Source organism: Macrobrachium nipponense, chromosome 2, assembly GCF_015104395.2.
Source record: "Macrobrachium nipponense isolate FS-2020 chromosome 2, ASM1510439v2, whole genome shotgun sequence".
In the NCBI taxonomy this organism is placed as follows: Eukaryota; Metazoa; Arthropoda; class Malacostraca; order Decapoda; family Palaemonidae; genus Macrobrachium; species Macrobrachium nipponense.
In genome coordinates, this window is record NC_087201.1 from 28898192 (window position 1) to 28913191 (window position 15000).

Below are 15000 nucleotides of genomic sequence, written 5' to 3' on the forward strand. Positions count from 1 at the left end.
ATAAGAGGATTTATTGACGTCACAGGGAGCGACAATGACGCTGATCGCCCCATGTTGGCCTTCAGGATCCTGGATTCACAGAGGTCACATACTTCCTAGATCACTTTCCAAGGACCTTTTCCGAGAGAGTCGGTCTACTCTAACTCGACAAAGGTACCTATAACCTCATCGCCGCTCTGAAGTCCTGACTACGTTCAGACTATCGAGATGTTGACAGGAATAAGATTACCGTCTTCCATTTCCGTCTGAAGAATGGGATAAGCTGGCAGTCATAACTATTAAAGAATATGCAAATATGTTGTTGACGGCCTTTGGGCTTAGAGATTTGCGTCTGTCAAACAACAAAGCCCTTCACGATCTTTTGAGTTCTGTGGAATCTCGAAACTCGCTCACCATCTACTTTTTGTCTCACCTGTTTTCTCGGAGTCAGGCACTCGTGCGAGATCAGGCGACATATAGTAGCCCTGAGTTTCTTGTTGACGAAGTCGGTTGCGTTTATACACCCCCCCCCGATGATCGTGTAACATGAGACCAGTTTGGACTGTCCAGGCATTCTTCCTTCGGGACTGAATCGCCTTTTTGCTCCTCGCTACCTTTCTCCATGGCAGCCGGAGAAGCTCGAGGTTCAGGAAGGGGTTTGATTTCGCTTGACGACGTTGGGTTTTTTGCGTTGATACACCCCCAAGGTGGTTTGCTTAGATTGAATCGCCCAGGCAGTCCAGACACTCATCCTTCAGCGAAGAATAGTGCCTTATGGTCTTCAGGGTACAGCCTTGCTGTCCTTGATTCGTCTGACTGGTCAACTGGTCGGTCACCTGACTTTAGTACAGACGGACTGACTGTGCATGTCCAGATCGAAGCTTTCAATATGGAACTTAGACGTAGTCTGAAGTTCTTGATGTCAAAGCATTCGAACCTCTCCTACCTGTTAACTTCTTGCATGTGATCAGGAAGGCCTTCTTCTAACCACCCTAGATACGACAAAGAGGGTTAGTGAAATTTTAAGCCATCGTCACAAGTTTTTGGCTTTAGAGAACACAAGGCGGTGTGCTCTCTAAGCCTTCCGTTGTGGCCTAAGAATGGAAACCCGTTTTGTCCTTGGGCCAGGAGCTTGGAAGCAAGGATGGCACAAGTTAGTGGGCAGGAGCCAGAGAGAGTCCTGTGCCCTGTCGGGTCTCTCAAGTTTTATCTACATAAACCCAAGAAAGTCGAAGTCATTCGGGCAATCTGCAGTGTTCCGAAAAAGACCAGACTTGCCCATATCGAAGAACACCCTGGCTTTAGTGTTTAAGGAGTTCTTTCAAAAAGCTCCTTCATTGTGTTTGCACAAAGATTTGAAATCTTTTTATCTGAATGCTCACGAGGTGAGGGCGCGGCCTCGGAAGCATTTCAACAGAGCATGGCACTCAGCAACATCCTGAGTACCCCCCCAACATGTTTTAGCGAAGCAAAACTCTTGTGTTCACTCACACTCCCTGCGAGATGTGAAGATGGCATATAGATCTGCTGCTCGATAGGGCCATACGTGTCTGCAGACACAATCTTGTGGGGGCAAGAAGTACCACTCATCCTATCCTGTAGAAAATGGTTAGGAAGAGCTCTTAATTTAGTTGTTGAGTCGCCGACAACGGCGACTTCTTAACTCTTAAGCCTTAGTTAAAACACCTTAACTTTGGCTAGGTTGGTCAGGTGGTGATATATATATATATATATATATATATATATATATATATATATATATATATATATATATATTTATTTTACTTCTTAGCCCTCATGGTATGGTCAATATGGTCTAGTCACGTCGTGGTCTCGCCCCTGTTGACAGATCATCTGGAGTGCACCAGCTATATAGGTCTCTACCTCGCTGGCAACTCTAGTAGCACAAGCAGACTTACGTGGCAGTAACCACGAAGCCAGCTATGCTAACAGGTGGAACCAAGATGTAAATCATCTGCATGCATTTGTTTCCCAAAATCCTTCTATTCTGTCCCTTCCCACCTCCAAAGGTGGGATTCAGCTATATATATATCTGACAGGTAAGTTTCATGAACAAAATGATATTGTTATGATACAATAAAGTTTGTTCATACTTACCTGGCAGATATATATAATCAAGTACCCACCCACCTCCCCTCAGGGGACAGTGGAAATAAAAATTATGAATAGAAAATGGGAATGGTTCCTGATACCCGCCTCCCAGCGGCGGGAATGGGTACTAACCACCTGGCCGACCACTGCGTGTGTCGGAAGTTTTTAAAATTCTGTCGGACTTCAGAAAATACAGCTATATATATATCTGCCAGGTAAGTATGAACAAACTTTATTGTATCATAATATCATTTTTCCCATTTTATAAAGTTCCATTATTTATTTTTTTGTCTTTTTTGGCAAAGTTCTTCTCAGAGCATCTGGCTTAATTTTGTTCAAATTCAAAACCAGTTTTAAGAATTTTGAAAGGTTAAGTCTTGTGATTTTTAAAAACTTTTTGAAATGTTGAAAGTTAACTTTTTATAATCAGTTAGTTTTAATTTTAGCATCAAAAGTTTCTGTAAGTTTGTAAAGTAAATCTAGTAGGTTTTTAATTTTGTTTTTTTGTGGATTTAAACTAAAGCTTAGATTTCGTATTTTACTGGATTTAAATTAAGTTTAAATTTAACTCTTACTTAACTTTTGCCTCATATGATTTAATCTTCGTTATTTTTCAAATTTTATTTTTTTATTCTCTAGAATTTACTTTTAAAAGGTTAGTAAAGTCATTTGTAATGGAGAAGTTTTTGAACAGTAAGAAAGTTGTGAAAGTTTAAAGTAATTATTGTCTTCAAAGGTTTAATAGTCAATTTTTAAAGTAAATTTTAAGTAAATTTTGTTTGTTTACAAAATACATAACAAACTTTTAAAAGTTAAAACTTTTTAAGTAAACTTTGTAAAAGTTAAAAGTTTTTAATTTTTTGAAGTAAACTTTGTTTAAAAGTTCAATTTGTTTTGAAGTAAACTTTGTTTAAAAGTAATTTGTTTTTGAGTAAACTTTCTTTAAAGTAAAAGTTAATTTTTGAAGTAAACTTTGTTTAAAAGTTAATTTTAAAGTAAACTTTGTTTAAAAGTTAATTTTAAAGTAAACTTTGTTTAAAAGTTAATTTTAAAGTAAACTTTGTTTAAAAGTTAATTTTAATAGTAAACTTTTGTTTAAACTTTGTTTAAAAAGTTTAAAATTTTGTAGTAAACACTAAAGTAAAACTTTTAAGGTAAATTTTGTTTTATAAAGTAATTTAAAGTAAATTTTGTTTAAAAGTGTAAAGTTTGTTTTAAAAGTAAAATAAAGTAAACTCTGTTTAAAATGAAATTTAAAGAAAAGGTTAAAGTAAATTTTGTTTTTAAAAGTAATTTTCAAGAAAATTTTGTTTAAAAGTTAAATTTTTAAGTAAATAGTCAATTTTTAAAGTAAATTTTAAGTAAATTTTGTTTAAAAATACATTTTTACAAAAACTAAAAGTTAATTTTAAAGTAAACTTTGTTTAAAAGTTAATTTTTGAAGTAAACTTTGTTTAAAAGTTAATTTTTGAAGTAAACTTTGTTTAAAAGTTAATTTTTGAAGTAAACTTTGTTTAAAAGTTAATTTTTGAAGTAAACTTTGTTTAAAAGTTAATTTTAAAGTAAACTTTGTTTAAAAGTTAATTTTAAAGTAAACTTTGTTTAAAAGTTAATTTTAAAGTAAACTTTGTTTAAAAGTTAATTTTAATAGTAAACTTTGTTTAAAAGTTAATTTTAATAGTAAACTTTGTTTAAAAGTTAATTTTAATAGTAAACTTTGTTTAAAAGTTAATTTTAAAGTAAACTTTGTTTAAAAGTAAAATTGTAAAGTAAATTTTGTTTAAAAGTAAATTTTTAAGTAAATTTTGTTTATAAAGTAAGTTTAAAGTAAATTTTGTTTAAAAGTAAAATTTTAAAGTAAACTCTGTTTAAAATGAAATTTTTTAAAAGAAAATGTTAAAGTAAATTTTGTTTAAAAGTAAATTTTCAAGAAAATTTTGTTTAAAAGTTAAATTTTTAAGTAAATTTAGTTTAAAAGTAAAATTTTAAAGTGAATTTAGTTTTAAAAGTAAAATTTTAAAGTGAATTTTTTTAGAAGGAATTTTTAAAGTAAATCTTGTGTAAAAGTGAATTTCAAATGTGTTCTGTAACCACTTCCCAAGTCCAACTTTGCCGGGGTGGTGGTGCCACCTGTCAGGCAAAGGTAGACTAGTTAGTTGTGCATGGTGACTTATTAGTCACCATGTACAACAGGAAGTTCCGACCAACTAATAACTCTGGGTAGAAGTGCTAGGTTTGTGTAGTCAGCTAGGACTTTTATGGGAAGTTCGATGTTACTTGAAATTTAGGATATAGGGCGAAGAAAGTGATGATTTGATATAGTACTACAGGGGTTGGAATATTGGTAAGCAACGCTCAAGTCTTTTAAGGATGCTGGGAGTACGTAGATTAAGGTTAGAAACAAAGCTATATATTCAGACTTGATGAGAATTGGGTTTAGAATTGGGTAGGGTAGCTATCTGTGACATACTTTTATAGCTTAGAATTCAATTCCCACCAGTAAATAGGAACTAGACAGGTAATACTAGCTAGGTCTAGGGTTGTTTTAGAATTTTTTTTTGATTTGACACTGCTTTCGTGGTCTTTTCATGTAATTCTAATAGAATGGTTAAACTGTAGTTTTAGTGGAAGGTGTCACTCAAATCCGGGCAGTCTCGTTAACGTGAAGTTAACTTGTTCTACAACACCCCTCCCCTCCCCCTCCCCACAACCCTCGTAGGATCTTGGAGAAGCTTTCGTGTTGGTTAGGAAATGGGCAGTTCACTTTGCATTACATAGGTTCAGTGACTTCTCTTCAACCGCCTTTCCTCCAGCTCTTGAAGAATGTTTCGGAAACCCCTTTCTTATTCTGAGTTCCATAACTTTTAGTATTTCACTCGGTTGTGCAGTTTCAATTCCCTTAAGACTTGAGTACTAAGATAGATGGCAGATTGCAGTGCCTGCACTGCAAGGCACCTTTGATAGTTTATGTAAGACTAGTTAGATGCAGTTCAGTTTAAGATTATTGCCCTGCTCAGTATGTGAAAGGATGTCCCCCTCTCCTGTTGATCTTCATGGCATTTTGAAATACCAATAATAAAAATGGCATTGCTAATGTTAGTTTACTCATACGATATTAGTACTATTATAATGCCCTTGAGAATAGCTGCTGGATTAACTGATTAGACTATTTTTCACGTTTTCACTCGTCAGAGAAGGTTTTTGTCACTTGGACAACTTTTAGTATGTTCTAAAACCAACCAACTATTCTTATGCACAGGCTCTTGGTGTAGCTGCAGCAGACCATAGCGATGACCCTGATATAGTACTATTGGAAAGCAACTCCTTGTTAAGACTATATCCTGTGAGGATTGGAAGCGCTCTGGATTTGCTTACCCAGACAACTATAGAACTTAACTTGTAGATGCTGTGTGTGACCTGCTATTTAATTGTTTAATAATCTGACTAATTTGTAATAGTATTTATACTTATATGAAGAGCAGTGTAATATATACTGTGTATCTGTAAACCTTTGTACATATCTTTAACTCAAAATGTCTGTGATAGGGTAGTAGACTTTTGTAATAACTCTTTGGGCGACGAAGAAGGTCTTATGAAATAAAGTAATGAAGTTACTATTTTTTTTCTTTGCATATATAGGATATATATACAAGATGAAACACTTGAAAGTGTTACTTTAGTTATATTAAGAAGAAAAATTTGGTATGCGGTCTATGCCTTTCTACCCGATTAGTTGTTATTCAAAGTACTGACTTTGGTGAACAGAATTTTACTTTGTTAAAAGTGTGCACTGAAATTTAAAAATATTTCTTCAGTTTAATTGATTCAGTTATGTAACAATAAGTGCTATTACTTTGCTATATACTTTGACCTAACATAAAAACAATTATTTATTACTTTGTAAGTACAGTTCAATGAAGAGGATAGTCACAGAAAATATGGACTTCGAGAATTTTTTTTGGGTGGGCGGGGTTTGTGTCGTTTGACACTCCCCCCCACCTCCAAGCCTGGGATGTCCTATGAAATTAGTGTTTGAAGTTTATGATTGGTTATCAGAAGCAATTTGGGGAGATCAATGTGAGAAATGTGACCAATGGTTTACTGTTCAGAGGTTGAGATTCAAGTTTAATCCCCTCTCAATTTTAGGTTCCGGGTCTTAGCCATTGGCCTAAATTTATTTTCTATTCTACCGTCACCGAATTATATCAATCTTATTTTAGCCAATTATTTTGGTGATGTGGCTAGATGTATGCTTGTTAGCCACATTTCCGTAGATTATGGACGCTCTGGGAAGAGTAAATAACATAAGACAGCCAATGACCTACGTTTAATACTCTGTTCGCTATTAGTGAATTAACTATAGTCATTGCCCACGTAGCACTGTCGGTGTATAGTCACTCATACAAAGTTCATGGATAACTCCGGGTATAAAGCAGAACTCTATCCAACCCCTTTCTGGACAACGGGTCTGTATAGTGACGCAAGACGGGCACACGCAGAAACTTTCTATACAGCAGAATTAAGTGCCATCCACATGGGCGAACAATGTCCGACGGACAAACATTGTTACTAATTAACAATTGTCTGCCGGTCTTTGCCTTGTGAGCAGAGTAAAAGCAATGGTATACAACCTCATCTGGTACCACTGTTTGCCAGATCTACTTCCATAGATTCAACCCTTATGACGTCATACTGCTTTGCCTATGATATGGTAACAATATTTGTCTGTCAGACATTGTTCAACCGGGTGGACACACCTTTAGACAGTTGAATGGCCAGTTTCGTACTCCCAGACACCTGTCATCCAGAAAGGGGTGAAATGGAAATCTCTCCCCCAAGCACCTGGATATCCATGAACTTATGAGTTAATGTTATGTACCTCGCGTGATGCACTGCAGGCATTAGTAAAGGGCATCCTTCATTGAACAATCTAGCGTTGATTCACTTCCCTTTACGTGTAATGGGAAGCTTTACTCTCCCAATACCATTTGAATTTTAATCTATTTCGGCTGTCTTCTTGATTTCGTTTGTTGAGGATATCATGAAAGTTGCATAAGAAAACTGAAAAATGACTAATTGGCAACTTTTCAGGAGGAGCAGTAAAAATCCTCTAGTTTGAAAAGCTGTTCACAATAAAAGTAAATAAAGCGCCTCAGTGGCGTGGTTGGTATGGTCTTGGCATTCCCCTGAGGTGTGAGATGTGTATTTCTGGTGATAACAGTTCACTCTCGACGTGGTTCGGAAGTTACGTAAAGCCGTTGGTCCCGTTCCTGAATAACCACTGGTTTCATGCAACGTAAAAACACCATACAAACAAACAATGACTCAATATGTTTACTCTAATCGTAACATAAAATCAAGCCCACTATGCCGTTATTTTCAATAACATTTTGACTTTTAACCAACACGAAGTTCATAAATAGAAAATCTCGACGCCGTTGTTTCCAGAATGCAAGAAACACTAGTTTTAGCAGATTTCCAAGTACCCCATTGAAAAAAAACTACTGACGACAGTCGCAAAAGGTTTCTTCGTATCATCATACTGAGAATAATGAAAATGGACGAATGCTTCATTTATATGTACTTAAAGACCAAAACTAGTACTAAAACACTGAAACTAGTACTAAAATACCGAAAATAGCGCTAAAATGTCGAAACTACTATGAGATTCAGGGCCTGCATGTAACACGGGTTTTTTCGCAATAACTTTTTATCTATGCATTTCATAAATATAACGCTTATTCAGAATACACATGATATCTACACGTAAATTTTGAATGTATTCTGCATTACGTAGGTAGAATAAATTTGGTACTGATAATGTAAAAGTGACTTTTTTTTTTGAAGACGGGCCAATTTACTCATAGAAAAGGTTTCGAACGCACTCGTTACGTAACTTATGACAGCATTTCTTCCCTCTTTCTCGATGGATGATTGGTTATACGTAACGAAGGCTAGACCTCGGGCAACAATGACAAAAATGTAAATACAAGCAAAGCAGTACACCTTTATGAACTCTGAAACCTCTTCACTGATAATTGTCATAATGAACAAACCAACAAAATATGTTAATAAATACAAAAACACTTCAATTATTAGTCTAACTCCAAAATAAGTTTCCTAAGAAATTACAGTCTACTTTATAGGTCACAATCAGATTAACAAGATGTAGGGAATAGTTGGTAATTTTCAAAAACAGTAGACAAGCTTGATTTGATAACTGCTATATCCAATGTCAAGCAATTTTTATTTATTGGCTATCTACCTAATTACTAAAAAAAAAAAAAATAGTCGTTACCGCATTTTGGCTTTGAACCTTCACCAATAATTATCGTCAGAATAATGACTTCATGAGGCTCCACCCACTTTGGCCTCGTTATAATTCAGGATAACACTGAAGGCTATCATGGGCATTGTTGGATTAGAAAATTTAACTTCTGATATAAAACTCATTTCTCGGTAGTTGCAGAAGTGCTAAGTGATCCTCAAGGATCCCAGCAGTTGGCCTAAACGTTTAATTCTGTATATTCTGTATTACTACAGTAGCTATTACTACGCTAGCACAGATACCCCACCCACATCTATGTATCGTTCCGCCATTCATAAAGTCTTTGTCATGGCCATGGGCTTTCTCTTGACTGTAAAAAGTTGCAAGTTGTAAGACAAATGCAGTTTTGCAACCACAGGGAAAATTCCAAATCCTGTTAGCCATTATTGACTGCTATAGGTTTCAGAGCCGATGGAATAAGGTGAATGAGTTTCTGTCTGGTGGATGGGAGGGGCAACATTTCGTCAAATGTTGTTTACTTTGCTTACGTAATGAATGTTTTTCGACTCTTGGCTCGTAATCAATGGTCATGGCATCGGCTGGATAATTTTTACTTTATGAAAATTAAAACTATCAGGTTTAACTCATTGATAATGCCTCCAAAATTTGTGTGTGGTTGTAAAATATACATATGTCAACTTTCAGCTACATCCGATGCTTTGATAAGGAGCAAAGTCCAAAAAACCGTGTTACAGAGGCCCTGAATCTCATAGTAGTATACTACTAGTACTAAAACAATGAAACTATATGAAATAAGAAAAATATTCATTGTTCCGTTTTAATAGTATAAAAGTTTTCTTCCCTGAAATGAGCCCAGTGCTGTTTGCATACAGTGGTTACCATAGTAACTTCATGTAGAATGATTTACTACAAAGTAAAATTAAGCAAACTGACATTTCTTTCAGCAATACTGACTTTGTACGAATATTTAGTTTAAGAAAAGTCTTAATATTTTAATAAATTTATGAAAGCTTCTTTTGTGCTTGGAGAAATTTATTCATAGCTCCGTTTTAATGATATAATGTGTGCATACACACACACACACACACACGTGTGTGTGTGTATACACACATTATATCATTAAAACGGAACTATGAATAAATTTCTCCAAGCACAAAAGCAGCTTTCATAAATTTATTAAAATATTAAGACTTTTCTTAAACTAAATATTCGTGCAAAGTCAGTATTGCTGAAAGAAATGTCAGTTTGCTTAATTTTACTTTGTAGTTAATCATTCTACATGAAGTTACTATGGTAACCACTGTATGCAAACAGCACTGGGCTCATTTCAAGGAAGAAAACTTTTATACTATTAAAACGGAACAATGAATATTTTTCTTATTTCATATAGAGTTCCGTTGTATATATATATATATATATATATATATTAACATATATATATATACATATATATATATTTATATATATATATATATTCTATATATATATATATACTATATATATATATATATATATATATATATATATATATTATATATTATATATATATATATATATATTATATATATATATATATATATATATATATATATATGTATATATATATATATATATATATATATATATATATATATATATATATATATATATATATATATATATATATATAGTATATATATATATAATATATACGTCAGTTAGGTAAAATAGCCTTCATTCTTAACTCAGTCTTATTGACTGTGATGATATTCTTTAAGTTTCGTTCAATTGCTCCTTTCTGATGTAGAGGTTGAGTCGCTGGAACACATAGTACAAATATAAGATATATTCTTCTATCTTAACATCGTGGAGAGTTGCAAAATAGGTTTGATGGGTCTTTAAGCTAAGAGGAGAAGATGAAGTCTGATATACATTTCGTTTTACAAAATCATAGGAGAGCAAACACTGCTCAAGATACAGACAGATGAATTAACAATAAGTAACTGGGTCAGTCACGCACGACTTCTCATGGGACTCGACACTATTCTCCCAGAGAAGACATTGTTGATATTATTGTCAGCATAAACATTGCTGACCCCAGGTGTTCACACACTGAGATGCAATGCCAATCTTTCCTTCCTAACCTTCTTGGTCTCTGGCCTAGTTACTCGTAACGTGCATGACTCTACAGAATTTATACATACATTCTTTATTCAATGTAACTCTTACATAATGCTCGGTCAGCTACACAACAAAACACAAAATACTAGCCAGGCCGGAAAGATTGCCGGACATGTGATATGTAAAAGTGTGATTTTAGATATAAATACACAAGATATGGTAAACATACAACTACCAATATAATGACTAAATAAAAATTTAACTGGTTATATGTAAAAATCACATAGAAAATACTTATAACCCCCCAAAAAATACATATAATAAAAAAAATCATATATTAATAAAAATTAATAAAAATGAATGGTACCAAAATGTGATAAGATACAAGGTAACAGATTGAATATAGGTGCTACCTGATAAAATGAATACATGTATATATTAATTCAAATTACTGATACAAATAATTGTGATTAAAATATGTGCACTTTATACAGATTCCTAGTGCGTACATGCACAGATATATATTGATTCCTTGTTTAACTTCTATATGCTTCAAATAAGCATGCTGATAGATATATAACGATATTGATTCTGATACAGATTCTGATACTGTTACTGATACTTTACATATGGAATGCTCTGTCAAGGAGGTTTCTACTACACAGTTAGCCAGGGTCTTAACAACTTTCCGCACATTTCACACTTCCAAACAACTTCCTTGATTCAATAGAAATGGCCAGTTTCAGATTGCTCTCAAATCAAATGCCTTAAGGGCATAAGGGAGATTGTCTGGGCGGGTTCTGACGTTCTGTTGATTAGCCATTCTTGTTCCCTTCATTCTACACCAAGCGAATACATTCACAATGCGGAGAATCACCACCGTCACCAGAATCACTGCTAAAAAACTGTAGACACGAAGATCCTCTTCAACAACGTAAGCGAGGGGAGTATGGTCCATGGTAGCCAATCGCGTTAGCTGGTGGGCTACCTTCTGGTTGAAAGGCAAAGGGAGTGCTGGGATTTTATGGCTATTACCCCAAGAATAATTTGCAAAATAAGCTCTCTCCCTTATGATGGTGCTGATTCCTCGAATGTTGTAGTTGGTCGCTGCTCCACTGCAGCCGTCTGCAGCGACGAACAGTCGTGAAGTTGCAACTGATCCATCCGGGCAGGCGACTTTAAATTCTTCAACAGTGAACTTCAGCCAGGTCCTGTTATTCAGCCTGTAAGCGAACTTATATTTGTCAAAAGGGTAAAGTCGATCGAGAAATTGTTCGTTTGTATGGAAATGAGAACCGATAAGGACTAGGTCTAACTCGCATGAACTCTCGGATATATTGTGGAATTCAAAGGAGTCAGCCATGCAAACCCTATTATTCATGACATTGTAACATTGATCAAACAGGTTCAGGTCTCTGACGACCGTAAAAGTTTCCTTATTAGGGGAAATTAATACATAGCCAGACAGATTCGATAATACTGGTAATGAGCTATTTGACATGGGAAACGGAGCTATTTTGTAAGATTTCCATCATCAGAAGAATCAAAGGGAATATTGGTCATAATTCTGTAGTTTTCCACGCTTACTGAAATTAAGCTATAATAAAATTCAATTCTATGTGTTTCTAACAAAAGAGTATAACCAAGTTTCTCATGCACATTCTCTAAAGTTAATGTTAAGTCTTTGATTGGCAACAGACGCGGTGAAAGAACTCCCTTTGTAGCTAGCGTGATCGCTTCCACATAATCTTTGGATTTCTCTATAAAATGTGAAATTTTCATATGGATATGATCTACCTTGGAACTGTAATATGCTAAAGTTGCAAGTAAGTATTGCACATCCATGATCTGATTTATATTACTGGAATGTTCGTTCACCAATGTCATAAGCTGATTTATTGACTCCAATTGCCTGTGAAGTTCAGAGAAAATTAATTCATTTTGATGTTGTAAAAATTCAATTCTCTTATTCTGATCATTAATATGCCAAGTCCGATCTTTTTTGGTACAACAATTAAGGGAAAATTGTAAGGGCTATTCGATTTCCTAATGACTTCTTCCTCCAACATCTCGTCGACTTCGTCATTTATCTCATTCTGAATTTCATTGGGTATCGATACAAAGGTATGTAAATAGCTTTAATGCTTGTCCTTTAACCGATTTGGTGTTCAATGACATCCGTTTTCCCTAGAGATCCCTCGGTAGTGGAGAAAACATGATGATATTTAGTTAAAAGATCAAAAAATTTCTGCTGGATCTCCACTTCTTGAATGTCCTTTACTGATTTTTACTTTTGATAGATTGTAAGAGGGATTCGTCGACAACAGGTTGAGAGTGATTAATTTCAGCAACGGTAATAATGCGATATTTATAGACTTCCATATTCGCGATAAGTTGAGTTTTGTGGATTACTAGATTGGTATTCAAATGGTTACAGACTTCAATGGTAACCGGGTGTTATGAGTCAACAGTGCATAATGCTTGTGTCGCGGAAAGTCCGTTAATTTTCAGTGTCTGGAAGGATTGAAATTTCATATCCCGGCAGAGCTTTCTTGACACGCACCGAAATATTCTAGGGTGCATTTGGCTCGAGAGTTTTGCGTGCAAGCTGCAATTATGGGTGTGCGAGAATTCTATTGGGTTGCCTGGACACAATTTCTTGATTCATGAGACTGGCGACTGGTTCTTACTATGTCTCTTTTTTGTCCAAAACGGATTTTAATATGTTTGAAGATTTGTAGAATTTTCCTTTGATAAACACGCCCTTTTTGGCAGGAGCTAAGATAATATTCTGAATGCACATGTAGGGATATCCTATAAATCCTATAATTACAACTGGATACATCTCAATGTGCTGTACAACTATAAATTGCTTACCGACACATTTATAGTTTTACAGCACATTGAGATGTATCCACCTTATACTGAATTTGAGTTACGCCTACTTACACTTAGCTCGTTATTGCCAATGCCCGAAGTCGCACTCCGGGACCTCTCGATAGGGAAGTTCGAAAACAACAAGTGTTGAGTCCATAAGTCCATGATATTACGTGGACTACCGGGAATCAAATAACAATGTACAGGCTGATATTCTAGATTTATGGCATGTAAAGTAGGGGGTAATTCATCATTTCTGATTATTGTGTGAATTATATGAAAGTCTACTGGATCCTGCACTGATTTTTTGGATACCGTTGTGTGATTCATAGGAAAATTCTGTGTTTCACATAAGTCTTCGAGATGATTAAATTTATTTTTTAATTCAAAAGATGTTGATACAGACAACCCAACATCACTCCCCCCCCCCCCCCCACCCCTGGAGTTTAATTACATGGTATTTGCTTTGCTTTTGGACACAGAAAATTTGATTGACTTTGATTGTTTTGGCTAGATGGACTCCAGGAACGAGGTTCCCCGGTAGCCCGATTTGGTTTGTTTCTGATTCTGGGCAGCAAGTTACTGTTTACTTGTTTTCATTTTGTGATAATGTGGATTCTTCTCTTATTATCATTGGCAACATTCTGTGTATTTTTAGTGTTACCTTGCTGCTGATTGCATGAAAAACATCGAGCATAATCATGACTTGAGCTATTATGAATTGAACAATAATGCGTGCGACAATCTGCGATCATGTGACCCGATCGCTTACAATTAAAACAAGTTACCCCTGTTGCGTTACTATTAACTATATTTACTTGCTGTGATTTACTTTCATGCTTTGCAAAAACTTGAACGAGTGAAGGATCTAGGTCTGCACATTTAGACCTATGTTTTCTTGATTTGTTTTGTAAATGTCCAATTCCGTGATATTTGGCAATAGCTCTTCATCAAAACACTGTACCAAAGGCTTCAGGTAACATAGCTGTTATGAAGGTTAAGTATGTGAGGCTAATAAAATCCTTTACGGTCATGCCCTTCCTCGTAACCCAAGTAGACTTATTCAAACTATCCAGATATTCATTCAAACGATCTGCAATAAAGTTAAGATAAGTCATCGAGACTAAATAAGAAATATTCCTCAAGGATAAACCGCATCCAAGGCCTCCTCACTGCCATATATAATTTTGGAGCGTAACTTAATTTTAAATCATCCCATGTATTTGCCTCTTGGAATGAAACCCCTCTGAGGTAGGAGCAAGCATCCCCTTTTTGCAAAGTCAATGCAGCTTTTAGCTTCTTGTAGCTGTAGGGATGGTACAGTGATGCATTTTGCTTTTAAATGAGCATCCACTGATGATATCCAAGATTCTACCCCTTGAGGCAAAAATCTGCTAACGCGGCCTTGAAAGGGAACAATTACTGATCTAGCGCTAACTAATGTTACCACCGGGTTTACTGGGTGCAGGGGTGGCCATCTTTGTTTTGGGTTTTTTCTTATCACTACGATTCCTAGCAACCATATAAAAACATCTATACGAATACACACGTCCACTGCGTAAACGCATATGCTATATATAGATAATGTGTTCACAGAAAGAAAACATGTGTCCCCCAAAATGATAAAATTAAGCACACAAGAT

General features: G+C 35.1%; 1 protein-coding gene across 7 annotated transcripts in view; it reads left to right on the forward strand.

The window, feature by feature from the left end:
* Nucleotides 1-15000, forward strand: part of LOC135220502 (RING finger protein 145-like) — a 344353-nt gene that overhangs the window by 306300 nt on the left and 23053 nt on the right. For 2 of the 7 annotated variants that reach the window (XM_064257643.1, XM_064257644.1), the window contains exon 8: nt 5351-5705. The exons of the other annotated variants lie outside the window; for them this stretch is intronic. The gene's annotated coding sequence lies outside the window, so the exon portion shown is untranslated. Of the gene's footprint in view, nt 1-5350; nt 5706-15000 lie in introns of those variants that run through there. 7 annotated transcript variants of the gene reach the window in all.